This window comes from Lepus europaeus, chromosome 15 (genome assembly GCF_033115175.1).
Source record: "Lepus europaeus isolate LE1 chromosome 15, mLepTim1.pri, whole genome shotgun sequence".
Taxonomy (NCBI): Eukaryota; Metazoa; Chordata; class Mammalia; order Lagomorpha; family Leporidae; genus Lepus; species Lepus europaeus.
Genome location: NC_084841.1, coordinates 13,314,245 through 13,326,801, shown reverse-complemented (window position 1 = coordinate 13,326,801; position 12,557 = coordinate 13,314,245). Strand labels below are relative to the sequence as shown.

At 47.1% G+C, this 12,557-nt stretch overlaps 1 protein-coding gene and 1 pseudogene across 2 annotated transcripts in view; one reads left to right on the top strand and one right to left on the bottom strand.

Moving 5' to 3' along the window:
- MYO10 (myosin X) overlaps positions 1–12,557 on the top strand; it is a 251,839-nt gene that overhangs the window by 119,461 nt on the left and 119,821 nt on the right. The window lies entirely within an intron of this gene.
- Positions 11,181–11,619, bottom strand: LOC133774575 (transcription factor BTF3-like; annotated as a pseudogene).

Genomic DNA, 12,557 nt, shown 5'->3' with positions numbered 1-12,557 from the left:
ACTGGCCTGCTTAGCCCAGAAGAGCTTTTATAGTTGCCTGTGGAGTTTTCCGTGGGAACAGATCCATAGCTACAGCTTGCAGAAGGCACGAGGGTTCCCCTTGCAGGGCACGTGGACCACATTGGCCTGCTCTTGTCCTCAGTCATTATTCCATTCCACTCCTGTTTTTTTGTTTTTGTTTTTGTTTTTTTTTTTAAAAAAAAGCTTTATTTTCCTTAATTGCTCTTTAGGATTTTTTTTTTTAATATTTATTTTTTATTTCTTTGAAAGACAAATTTCCCACCCATTAATTCACTCCCGAAAGTACCCACAACAGCCTGGGGTGGTGCAGGCTGAAGACAGGAGCCTCAGAACCAGTCTGGTCTCCCACACGGGTGGCAGACAGAGACTCAAGTACTTGAGCCATCACTGCTGCCTCCCAGGTGCACATCAGCAGGAAGCTGGAGTCAGAAACAGGGCTATGACTGAAACCAGGCACTGTGACACAGGGTGCAGGGGCCCAAGTGGTGCCTTTGTGTGTCAAGTGCCTGCCCCTATTCTTTTGTTTAGACGTGATTCTTCTGTTTAAGAAAATGTCGCATAATTCTTTCACTTTAAAAATGTTCCACGTATTCCACAACACTAGTCAGAATGCTTGTATATCTGAACAGTGTCTCTTTTTTTCTCCAGTATGATAAATTTTCTCTAGATACAATTTCCCAAATTTAAGAAATGTTAAGAATTGAGTGCTCTTAAAGTTGATGCTTGAATTGGCTGTAAAAGGGGCCTAACAATGTATTTATTAAGAGAATGGTATAAGAGCACGTTTAGTTCGATGGAGGAGGAAGGAGCTGGCATTCCTATTTTAGCTAAGACTTACTTTTTTTGGAATAAAGCCCCCTGTCAAAACCTTTATCATTAGAAATTGTCTTAAGAACTTGTATAATATATCCTGATATATCTTCTTTTAAAAATCTTTTAATGTTTATTTGTGAATTAAAATTGACCTTACACATATGAGAGTACTTCAAAATTCTTGTGAAAAAATATGGAATTAAAAGGTAAATTTGATGCAAGAAAAAAATGTTGAAACCCGTGCATAGTTTCTCACAATGTGTGTTTTCTGTGAAGTCTTCCAAAACATCTTGTGCATGCTAGTGACCTCCTGTTGGATGTTCTCATTCGTTACGGATTTCTGTCGGAATCCTGTCCTGGCTGGATGGCGCCCTTGAGTGATACCCAAAGCAGACGCCATGAGTGTCGCTCCTCTGGTTCCTCTGGGTGTCCAGGTGCCCTTCATTCAGCCTTCCAGGCTTCTTCATTCCTGGCTCCTCTGCAGGGCTGCTAGTGGGGAGCAAGACTTTGCCATCTCTTAAACGCCTTTTAGTCCCTGCTTAGAGTAAAGTAATTACTCCAGAGGAAAGGGGAGGATCTGAGAGACCTCTCTCACCCTTTGTGTTTCCATTCAGTGGAAGGGAGACTTGAGACAGGCGGCAAGCCCTGCCTCAGCCTTGAGCTCCAGCTCCCTTGGGCTTCCCAGAACTGCATGTGACAGACCCACCTGGTCAGGGCTATAGCCAGGTGACAGGTGGCTGCACGCCAGAAAGGGCCAAGGGGGTGCATGCTCAGTTTCTCCCCAGTTCACCTAATCCAGACCCCACTCTGATGCCACAGGGAGTGCAGGTATGCCCGGGGGTGGGGTGGGCCCCTCCTAGAGATGCCAGGAGAGGGAAGAGGAGAGCGCCCCCACTCCCAAGGACGGGTAAGACGTGCTCACGCTGGCCTGTGGAACAGCAGATTGAAGACGAGTGTGAAAAAGCTGCTGACAGTTTTTGAAGGGTTATGGTGTGTTGGGTACCATGCAAAGCTATCTCCCAGTGTCAGCGCATTAAAACCCTCTGACAGCCTTTATGTGGCTGCTCCACAGTGGTGCCCCCAGGCGCCACACAGGAAACCACTTTTGGGGGCGTGTGCTTCTTCCTGGCAATGTTTACCTGGTATCCTTCTTGGATTCTTTGCACTTTTATTTATTGCTTGAAAATTTATTTAATGGGGCCAGCACTGTGGCATAGCAGGTAAAGCCACTACCTGGAATGCCAGCATTCCATATGGGCACTGGTTTGAGTCCCAGTTGCTCCACTTCCAGTCCAGCTCCCTACTAATGTGCCTGGGAAAGTAGCAGAGGATGGACCCAACTGCTTGGGCCCCTGCACCCATGTAAGAGACCTGGAAAAAGCCTGTGGCTTCTGGTTTCAGTCTGGCCCCACCCTGGCCATTGCAGCCATTTGGGGAGTGAACCAGCAGATGGAAGCACTCTCTCTGTCTCTGCCTGTCCTTCTGTGTAACTCTGATTTAGAAATAAAATAAATTATTTATTAATAAGTACTTATTAACAATAAATAAAACATTAATCTTTTATATATTTATTTACTTATTTATTTATTTGAAAGATAAAGTTGGGCGGGATACACGGATCTTCCACTGGTTCACTCCCTAAATGGCCGCAATGGGAGGTGCTTAGCCAGGCCAAACCCAGGAACATGTAATTCCATCTGAGTCTCCCACATGGGAAACAGGGGCCAAGCACTCAGGCTGTCCTCTGCTGCTTTCCCAGGTGCATTAGCAGGGAGCTGGATTGAAACTGGGGCAACCAAGACTCAAACTGGCACTAGTGTGGGATGCTGGAGTCACAGGCAGTGGCTTAACCCATTGTGCCACAGCACTGGCCCCAAGAATTGTTTGCATTTTCAAACAAGTGGGATTTACATGTATGTGAACATAATGTACTGGCAGTGGAAACAACTTGGGTAGTGGGGCTGTCAGTGTATTCAGTTAAGCAAATTGGGATTATCCCAACACTCTCGCAGGTGTCAGAATGAAGCCCTTGCTTAGTGTACCAACAGAGCTTTTGAAAGTTCAGAAATTAGAATTTAAGTCCATGACTTTAGCATGCATTATGTAATTTAGTAAGACTAACAGAAAGACGACCCAATCTATTTTAAGATCTAATTGTTAGCCATATTAGATACTAAATATTTGCCACTGATAATTACTTGTGTTTATTACTTTCCGTGGAAAAAATGAGAGCATGACTAATGTATCACTTGCTACACAGAGCAGCTTAAGAAGAAAGTGAAAAATCAAATGAGACCATTGTGTGTGAGTGTATGTGTGTGTGTGTGTGTGTGTAATAAAACGGAAAGGGGTTGGCATTTTCATGCCAAAGACTGTGGTATTTAAAAATAAGGGGGGCTGGGGGTGGGGTGAGTCCCAAAGAGAAAGCGGCCTTTATGTATTGCCTATGTGAGAAGAGTAACCGTATTTATCTAAATTAATACTCAGGAAATACACTTGAAGAATAGATTTCTCATTAAAATGTGTTTGGGTTTTAATAGATCTCTCCAGCAGCTTTTTTTTTTTTTTTTTTTTTTTTTTTTTTTTTTTAAGTGGGGAATGGGGCTATGGGAATTAGGAGAAACTTGAGGACTTGCTGAGCACAGGATCCCGTCTGGTTTCCTTGGGTATAATCTGCCCCCTGGTGGATGAGATGTGTTCTACTACTTTCAAAACATCGTCATGCTAATGCCTTTAAAAATCGCAAAATAAGCATAATTGGAACTCACCAGGATTTCTTAGAACAGTTTTTCTCTCATTTCCCTTAACACACATCACTGACCAAGCTCTCCAGCTGCTTGGTGGTAGTGCCAGGTACCTGGGCTTCTAATCCAAGCCTCTTTCTTGGATCTCATTTTCAAAGTTATTGCCTCTCTTAAACTTTAGAGTTTTATTTCATCCTTTTTTGCACATTTAAATGGCAGCCTATGATGATATAAATAAAAACACATCACAGTATAAACACAGTTGTGAGTTGCTCAGTGACAGGATCCATTCCGAGAAATGCATTGCCAGATGATTTCCTTCAGACATCACAGTGTGCCTGTGAGGTCACTCCATGTGGTCTCAGAGCAGACAACAGGAGATTGTAAGACTGCTCTCCATGCGACACATGTATTTTACAGCAGGCTTGTTCTTAGAAGTAGCAGGAGTACATGCTAAAAGATTAATAACAGTATAGGATAAATAATACATAAAGCAGTAACATAGTGGTTTATTTCATGTACTGTACATAATTCTGTGTACCCTTACTTTTAAACAACCAGCATCACCATCAACACCTAGCAGTGTGTTGTGATGTGATGTTGTGATGTCACTAGGCTATTGGAACTTTTCAGCTCCTTTGTAATCTTTTTTTTTTTTAATTTATTTATTTTACTTGAAAGAGCTACAGAGAAGCTGAGACAGAGAGAAAGATGTTCTTCCATCCTCTGGTTCACTCCCCAGTTGGCTGCAACGGCCAGAGATGCACTGATCCGAAGCTCTTTCGAGTCTCCCTTGTGTGTGCAGGGCGCCAAGGACTTGGGCCATCTTCTACTGCTTTCCCAGGCCATAGCAGAGAGCTGGATTGGAAGTGAGCAGCCAGGACTCGAACCGGCGCCTACATAGGATGCTGTCACTGCGGGTGGTGGCTTTACCAGCCCCTCCTTTATAATCTCACGGAAAATCCTTTCTTGAGCAAGATGTCAACTGTGAATCACGTGACAGTATGTATGAATTTAAACCTTACTTAACTGATTTTTTTCTTTTTTTTTTGGACAGGCAGAGTGGATAGTGAGAGAGAGACAGAGAGAAAGGTCTTCCTTTTTGCCATAGGTTCACCCTCCAATGGCCGCTGCGGCTGGCGCATCGCGCTGATCCAAAGCCAGGAGCCAGGTGCTTCTCCTGGTCTCCCATGCGGGTGCTGGGCCCAAGGACTTGGGCCATCCTCCACTGCCTTCCCAGGCCATAGCAGAGAGCTGGCCTGGAAGAGGGGCAACCGGGATAGAATCCGGCACCCCAACCGGGACTAGAACCCGGTGTGCCAGCGCCGCAAGGCAGAGGATTAGCCTGTTAAGCCACGGCGCCAGCCTTAACTAATTTTTTTCATCAAACTGATTTGACCTCAACTGATCTAGCACACTTTACCTCGACTTTAGTTTCTCCTACTTTTCTTTAAGATTTATTTATTTATTTATTTGAAAGAGTTACACAGAGAGAGGAGAGGCAGAGATATATAATAGAGAGAGAGGTCTTCCATCCAATGGTTCACTCGCCAATTGGCCGCAAAGGCTGAGCTGCGTCGATCCCAAGCCAGGAGCCAGGAGCTTCCTCCGGGTCTCCCATGTGGGTGCAGGGGCCCAAGTCTGGGCCATTGTCTACTGCTGCTTTCCCAGGCCTTAGCTGAGAGCTGGATGGAAAGAAGAGCAGCCGGGTCTCGAACCAGCGCCCATATGGAATGCCAGCGCTTCAGGCCAGGGCGTTAACCTGCTGCGCCACAGTGCCGGCCCCAGTTTCTCCTATTTTGTGTGAAGGGCAGCCAGAGTTCAGTTTTTTTATAATCTTTTCAGTACCTTTTAAGGCAATGAGGCATCTTTAAAAAGTTCATGAAATATGCATATTAAAAAACTGTGCGGGGGCCAGCACCGCAGCTCACTTGGCTAATCCTCTGCCTGCGGCGCTGGCACCCCAGGTTCTAGTCCCGGTTTGGGCGCTGGATTTTATCCCGGTTGCTCCTCTTCCAGTCCAGCTCTCTGCTGTGGCCCAGGAAAGCAGTGGAGGATGGCCCAAGTGCTTGGGCCTCCCTCTGCACCTTTGTCGGAGACCCGGAGGAAGCTCCTGGCTTCCGGGTTTGGATCGGCACAGCTCTGGCCTTTGCAGCCAATTAGGGAGTGAAGCAGCAGACGGAAGACCTCTCTCTCTTTCTCTCTCTCTCTCTGCCCCTCCTTCTCTCTGTGTAACTCTTACTTTCAAACAAATAAATAAATCTTTAAAAAAAAAAACTGTACACAGATTTCTTGCTCCAAAATAAACGTGCCTGTTTTTCCCAAACCTTTGGAAGTGCTCTAACACAGGGTAGGCAGGCCCGTGGCTGATTTGAATTTGCAGCTCTGTAATCCAGCTCATCGCGGCATTCAACAGCTGCCCAGCAAGTGCTGAGTGATACAGACGTCCCGTTGGTTCAGGGTCTCCACTAGCTTTGCTTGTTCTGGTTTTTCTTCTCGTATGTCTTTTGTATACTGGAATGCTGCTGAACTGTTTCGTGTTTTTCTATTTCTGGAAATAGTTTTCGAGATGACGGTGTTAGAATGCTGCACAAAACTTGTGTCTTGCATTGGTAAGGCACCGCTCAGAATAAGACTTGGGACAGGGCTCTTATTCATGTCACACAGCAGATGAAGGAGATGGGGTTGGGAAGGCAGAGAGAGGGAACTGCCGTCCACTGAGAAGACTTAATTTGTATGGGGTCAGAGGTGTCCCGATGGCACTTTCTGCTGGGAAACTGAGGCTGGGCACTGTGGAGGGAATGACTTGCGAAAGAGACTTGAGCTTTTCGCAATAAACACAAGATTTGAACTTCAGTCCCTTTGACTGAACAGGATCCCGCCTCCTGGTACTAGTTCATACCTTAAGGGCTTTGTTTGGCTTCCTAAGGCCTTTAGACTTAATCCTTCAGATCGTAGAAAAGTTTCCTAATTGTGCTAGCAAGGGAGGACATGATCCGATTTGTATTTTCAGACAGTTGTGTGACTCAGGGGCATTTGATTCACAGGGAGGGGAATGTTGTATTGCTGGGGACCAGTAGAAAGTGCTGTGGGAAGGGTTGGTGTTGAACACAACCATGTGTGCATTCCAGGAAGAGTCCTCTACGAGGAGACCACCACACAATTGTCTTTTTTTTTTTTTTTAAGATTTTTTTAAAAGATTTATTTATTTGAAAGTCAGAGTTATACAGAGAGAGGAGAGGCAGAGAGAGAGACAGAGATCTTCCATTCGCTGGTTCACTCCCCAGTTGGCCGCAGTGGCCCGAGCTGCGCTGATCAGGAGCCAGGAGCTTCTTCCGGGTCTGCTGCTTTCCCATGGTATAGCAGAGAGCTGGACTGGAAGTGGAGCAGCTGGGTCTTGAACCGGCTCCCATATGGAATGCTGGCGCTTCGGGCCAGGGCATTAACCTGTTGCGCCACAGCGCCAGCCCCAATTTATTTATTTTATTATAAAAGCAGAGTTAGAGAATGAGGAGAAGAGAGAGAGATCTTGCATCCACTGGTTCACCCCCAAAATGGTTGCTATGGCCAGAACTGGGCAGATCCAAAGCCAGGAGCCAAGAGCTTCTTCTAGGTCTTCCACGTGTGTGTAGGGGCCGAAGCACCAGGGCCATCTTCCACTACTTTCTTAGGCTCTTTAGCAGGGAGCTAGATCAGATAGAACAGCTGGGTCTCGAACTGGCACCTATTTGGGATGCCAGCATTGCAGACGGAGACTTTACCCACTATGCCACAACACCGGCCCCAACATGTTTGTCTTTCCACAATGTCAGATCTGTCTGTCAAACACAGACAAACAAGTCAGCCATAGCAAACCTGCAAGGTTAGCGAGTAATGGGCATCACTCCCTCCAAGGAGGAGAGAAAGGGATAGTGGAGTGGAGTCCCTGGAGTGGAAGGCTCCGGTCACCAGGCAGGCGGACATCAAGTTCACTGAGGTTGCTGTTTCTTCGGACTGACTTGCTTGCAGAGTCACTTTGCGGCAGCTGGGAGTTGTTAAAAGTGGAGATCCCTGCAACACCAGGAGGGCAGCATTGCCTGGGGTGCAGAGCCAAAGTTCCTTGTCTTCTAGGCCATTTTGGGGAGAGTTGTCTCCCTGTCCTTAAAAGAGTTCTTGTGTCATCTTGGAACTGAGCACTGGTTCCGTGTGTTTGGTGGGTAAGCCCTTCATTCATGTCACTGGGCTCAGCCAGAGCTGCTCCATTTCCTATTGCAAAAGGAAGTTGGCCAGCACCGCGGCTCAATAGGCTAATCCTCCGCCTGCGGCGCCGGCACACCGGGTTCTAGTCCCGGTTGGGGTACCGGATTCTGTCCCAGTTGCTCCTCTTCCAGTCCAGCTCTCTGCTGTGGCCCGGGAGTACAGTGGAGGATGGCCCAGATCCTTGGGCCCTGCACCCGCATGGGAGACCAGGAGGGGCACCTGGTTCGTGGCTTCAGATCAGCACGGTGTGCCGGCCACAGCGGCCATTGGGGGGTGAACCAATGGCAAAGGAAGACCTTTCTCTCTGTTTCTCTCTCTCACTGTCCACTCTGCCTGTCAAAAAACAAAAAAACAAAATGGAGTCACTATGGTCAACCTTCCTCAAACTCCATATGGGGTCAAAGAGTTTGTATTTTATCCTTTCTGAGTGAGACCACCTATTATGTAGCAGCTGCTGAGCTCTGAGCTTCATCATGAATGCAAAAGGGTAAGCAAAGGTGGGCCAGACTGTGCTCCAATAAACCTTTATTTATAAAAACAGTAGTTTGTTGGCACCCGCGCTGCCCGTGGAAGACTAGGTGATCAGCCTGTCAGTGGGTGACGGGCGCTGTGTGCAGGCATGCTCTGGAGATTTCCTCCCTGCTTTCCTAATTAATGACTTTGTTCCACCTTTGACCTCAAGGCCGCTGATTCCTTGCCCTCTCCTCCTGTACTGGGTCACTGGCCTTAAATTTCTAGAATGTTACATCTCGGGAGAAGATTTGCCCTCCTTAACCAGCCCATGTGCCTCAGTGAGCTGGCCTGCTCCTGTCCACAGGGCTCCGTGTTCTGGCTCTCTCCCAAGTTCTCTGGCCACATCTCAGCTCCTCTGTCATTTTTCACACCCTCCTCTTCTAACCCAACCTGCGTCTTCCTCTCTGAGCACGCATGACCCCTGCAAACTTCCACGCGCCCCTGCCGCCTCCTCGGAGTTGCAGATTTACGTCCAAGTGCCCCTGAGGTGTCATCACTGAGGTGCCTCCTGGCGACGTGCACTAAACTCATCACTGTGTCCCAGAAACGTGCTCCTGCCCTTGTGTTTCCTGTTCTCAGCCAGTGGCCTCTCCATCCTGCCTCAGTTCCTGGAAGTGATTCTTTGATCTAGAAGTTAGATTTTTGTTTCTTTGGTCTTTTTTTTTTTTTCTCCAAACTGAAGTAAAATACAGCAAAGTGTGCAATATGAGGAGTTTTGACAAACGTACTAAGTTATATTACCAACACTCGGGTCATAACCTAGCAGGCTCCTGGGTCTCAGGAGTCGTTCCCTGTTCCTGGTGCTTACTGTGTCTCTCATCCACTCCCACACCCCGCCCCGACACCCCCAGCCAGGCCCCGCAGCCTCCCTGTGTGTCAGTCTTCCTTGGGGTTCTCCCCTGTCTTCCTGCTGCCCCCCATCCCTCTCATGCGACTTCTGCCCTAACATCTGTGGTCCTGCTTTCCCTCTCACTTCCCTCCTTTCTGTCCTCCACCTGGGAGTCAGAGTGATTCTTGAAAACCTTCACCTTGGTCAGGACACTCCTGCCTAAAAACTGCCTTTTGAATTTGCATTGTGACTACTAAAAATTCTAAAGTTTTTTAACCTGGCCTGTGAGGTCCCACATTAGCATTTGGGGTTTTCTTTTTCTTTCTTTCTCTTTTTTGTTTTGTTCTCATTGTTACAAAGGTGATTTGTGCTTTAATACCAAGATCTCATTTTGATTCATCAGAATGGAAATGGTTTCCCTAAAGCCCTTCTGTGTGTGTGTGTGTGTGTGTACAGCCCCATTGAACCACAGCAGAGGACGATGGCTGCCGTGAGCCAAGGAGAGCCAAGGAGAGCTCAGGCAGGGGAGCAAGTGGTGAGGGGTCTGGATCAAAGTGTCCCAGCTGCAGAGATCCTGCTACCTTCACGTTAATGTCCAGAACCTTCTGGTTTATTCTATGAGCAATTTACTTATTTTCATTTTTTGCCTTGTTTATGGAACATTTCCATAGCCAATATATGAGTAGTCACCACTTATATCCTAGCACAGTTCTGTCTGAATTATGTGGGACTGCTTTCCAGATCAGTAGTTCTTCAACCTGGCTTCATGGTAGAATTGTCCAGAAAACTGTAAAGAATGCTGATGACTGAGTTCTGCCCCCGCCAGGTGTGGATGACAAACATACTGGGTGATTTGGATGTGCTGCCAAGTTTGAGAAGCACTCTTGTAGAGTGCTGTACACATCTGAGTTTTGTTTTTGTTTCGTGGTTCACCTACATGGCAGAAAGAGATGCCCTTAAGATGTTTGAAGGAGGGGCTGGCACTGTGGCATAGCAGGTAAAGCCACCACCCGCAGTGCCGGCATCCCATATGGGTGCCAGTTTGAATCCTGACTGCTCTACTTCTGATCCAGCTCTCTGCTATGGCCTGGGAAAACAGTAGAAGATGCCCCAAGTCCTTGAGCCCCTGCACCTGTGTGGGAGACCTGGAAGAAGTTCCTGGCTCCTTGCTTTGGTTCAGCTCAGCTCTGGCCATTGCAGCCATTTGGGGAGTAAACCAGCGGGTGGTAGACACCCCCCCACACATTGTCTTTCTCTTTATGCCACTGCCTCTCTGTAACTCTGCCTTTCAAATAAATAAATAAATCTTTTTTTAAAAAAAAGATGCTTGAAGAAGGTAAGGTACAATGAGAAAAAACATGCCTTAGAGATCAGTAGATATTGATATCTGTGACTCTCAATCTCCAGCCGTAGGTATTCTTACCATGCTGTTATCTTCTTCCAAGTACTTAAAAAAAAAAAAATGTTTATTTGAAAGGTGGTGAGGGGAGGGAGGAAGAGAGATCAATCTTCCATCCACTGGTTCACTTTCCAAATGACTGCAATGGTCGGGGTTTGGCCAGGCAGAAGCCAGGAACCAGGAGCTTCTTCCAGGTCTCCCATGTGGGTGCAGGGTCCAGGGACTTGGGCCATATTCCATTGCTTTCCTAGGCACATTAGCAGGGAGCTGGATTGGAAGCAGAGCAGCCAGGACTTGAACCAGTGCCCATAAGGGATGCTGGCACGGCAGAGGGAGGCTTAACCTTCATTGCCACAGTGCCAGTCCCAAGTCCTTTTTTTTTTTTTTTTTTAACTTAGCAAAGAGGTTTATTAACCTTTGTTTCAAACTTTATTCCCAGGCTTTTCAGCTTAATTAGCTGTAAAGAATGAATTGGGTATAAGCAAAAACTGAAAAGATCTTAAAAATATTAGAGTTCTAGATTTATTCAAATCATAAACAAAACGATTTTAAAAAGCAGTCATAATATAAAATAGCAGCTCCCAGTAACTTCTTCAACTTCTTCTTCAAAAACTGACTCCATTCAGTTTGCATGATTCTCAGAAGCCTCGTCAGAATTCTCCATGAGATCTGGAACTTCATCATCATGGTCCTCTCCATGGTTGCTTGGGCAGAGCGTCGGCCAGCCTCCTCAACCCAGTCAGGCTGTGTGCACTGCGCTGGTTTCAGATGCTGGGGAGCATTTCTGCTGGCTGCTTGTCCCAGCACAGCCTGTGATGGTGAAGTCTGGATTTCGGGGTTGTTACTGTGGGTCACTTTCCTTGGTTTGTAAACACGTTCGCCTCTTCAACACGAGAGATACCTTTTGCCTCTAATTCCTTTAAGGAGAGCTGAAGGTTTTCATATCTGCTGTCACTGTTCTAGGAAACCACCTTCTTTCTGTGAGTAGTTCCTTTCCCACCAGTGCGCACTTGGGCCTGCAGTCTGGCGAGTTTTTCCCGGTTCTTGAGAGTTTCTCTCATCGTGTCCACGAGTAGGGGACTAGAGCTGGTGCTCCATGGTTCTCTGGCAGACTCTGCTGAGAGTAAGGGCACACAGGCGGGGGTGCAGAGTGGCAGCTAGAGGCAAGTACGTCTTAAGCACAACGAACGCTCAGGGCAGTGAGAATCCTGGGTTTTCTTTCCCTTGAGCAAGTCCGCGCTGTGGAGTTTGAGCATTGTTCTCTCCGTGGTTGTGTTTCTGCTGTATTCTGTTAGCCAAGATGGGCCAACTGTTGTCACAAACACCCCCACATGCCGAGGGCTCCACACAGGGATGGTTTATTTCTTGCTCATGGGTCGGTGAGAGACCCGGCTTTGTCCACCTCATCTGTTTTGGAGATGGTACCTGAAGTGTACCCAGGTGGCAGGTGCAAGGTGGAGAGCGCAGAGGACCACAAAGAGGGTCTGTAGCTACCAGGCACGGAAAGAGCAAGTATCCCTCTTGCCATCTTGCGTAGCTGGCCACGTTCAGGCCCCTTGTTACCAGCTGACTGCTGTACCTATCACAAGGGAGTGTCGTCCAGGTTTGGGGCACACTACAGCATTGTTCCTGCCTCACCACTGTAACTAGAACTTGCTCCATTGTTTTTGTTTTCAGTAATTCTGTCTCTATCAGCTGCTAGTTAGAAAGCTGTTTTTTTGTTTTGTTTTGTTTTGTGGGGTTTTTTGTTTGTTTTTTAATATGGAGAACCACTTAAATCCTTCCTTGCACGCCCTGTCAGTTTCTATGTTAATTACTCAGCCCACTGTTGCTGAGGGCTTTCCCTTTGTGTGCCAGGCACCAGGCTGGGCTAGCACCAGTTATGCCAAGATAACCCCTAAGCCCTGTACCAGGAAGATTCTGGTTGCGATAAAAGAAACCCCAACCAAAGTTGGCCCAACTTAACCCTGGCTATTTATTATCTCAAACAGCAGGGGGC